At 26.9% G+C, this 1,409-nt stretch overlaps 1 long non-coding RNA gene across 1 annotated transcript; it reads right to left on the bottom strand.

Moving 5' to 3' along the window:
- Positions 1-404: 404 nt before the first annotated feature.
- On the bottom strand, positions 405-1,368 carry LOC107885709. Its single transcript, XR_003840240.1, has 4 exons — positions 1,295-1,368; positions 866-1,231; positions 562-776; positions 405-482 (listed from the first exon to the last, which is right to left on the bottom strand). It is a non-coding gene; the product is annotated as an uncharacterized LOC107885709 (long non-coding RNA).
- Positions 1,369-1,409: the final 41 nt, after the last annotated feature.

Below are 1,409 nucleotides of genomic sequence, written 5' to 3'. Positions count from 1 at the left end.
CACACCCCCTATTACCCACTCTAAAAATCACATAAAAATATACTGTATATTTTTGTTACAACTTATAAAATATAATAACAAACTCAAAAGTAACTAAATAAAAACAATTCATTTTAACTACCTATTTATTTAAATAGTTCCATAATTTATCATAGGTTTGTTCTTTATTATCTTAAATAATAATATTTTAAAGGTAATTGATTAAATAATAATACAAAATATATAAATAATTATTAAATCTATGGTAAGAAAAATTATGATTTGATCACGTGCATTTTGATAAAAATGCAGAATGATGCAGCGTCTCGTGCGTGCCTCTTCAAAATTAGAGTAGGGGTACGCTAAAATTTCTGAAAAATTAGTTGGGGTACTCCGTCCCCCTGCGTCCCCCCCCAAGTCGAGCACTGGGTATTAATAAATAGTATTTGTGAAATCTGATAGAGACTCAATCAATCAATATTCGTCTCATGGCAATATTGTTCCTTTTATAATTAAATATATTGTATAGTTAATTTGTTAAAAGTGGAATTAAATAAAATGAATTAAATTTCATTTCATTACCTAATCCATAAATTCAAAACAAGCATATTCGTGTAGCCAGTAATCAAGACATAAAGTTTTTCCTAACTTTCTCATGGTAAGTATTCATGCTCTTTAATGCCAACTTTTTCGGGTTCATAATAATTAACAGCTTCTTCTGAGTCTGTAAGTTATTTTTGTAAAGATTTTTTAACATCTTGCACTTTTTGTCATTTCTATTATCCTACTATAAGTATCTGAAATTTAAAATTAATTTAAAAAACAAATAATCAAACAATTTAAACTCACCCTTTCATGAAATAATTTAAGTAAACTTTCTCTTTACCAATTTGTAATTTTCTACATCATTTTGACTTTTGTACTTGTTACTGCACATTAGTTTCCAAAATTTGGGATTCAATAATAGGTATCTAATAAAAATTACTTCTAAACATTATTATAGTTTTTAAATATTATTATACATAATATACAGATCTTATTGAAAATCTAACATAAGTTACTCACAGGTTCAAATGGAAGTACCATCTCATCAGTAACATTATATTTTTCACGGAATGCCAGTTTCTTTTTCAGATTATTTAAAGCTGCTTAATCATTAGGGCAATCGGCAGAATTGCTTATAACAACACCATAGGTAGGGTGTTTATAATATCATTGAAACTAAGTGGTTCAACTTCGTACATAAAATATCCTAAAACATGGGTAAGTGACACTATTATTGAAATATACCTAAAGGTTTATTGTATAAAATTACTTGTACTTATAGTTTCGTGATGATTTAATATTCTCCATCTTTAGCCCTTGATATTACATGGTTCTTTGTAGTTTATCCATTTCAACGAAAATAATTTTGTCACTTAATTTAAAGC

This window comes from Acyrthosiphon pisum, unplaced genomic scaffold (assembly GCF_005508785.2).
Source record: "Acyrthosiphon pisum isolate AL4f unplaced genomic scaffold, pea_aphid_22Mar2018_4r6ur Scaffold_8467;HRSCAF=9054, whole genome shotgun sequence".
Taxonomy (NCBI): Eukaryota; Metazoa; Arthropoda; class Insecta; order Hemiptera; family Aphididae; genus Acyrthosiphon; species Acyrthosiphon pisum.
This window is presented reverse-complemented; position numbering and strand designations above follow the sequence as displayed.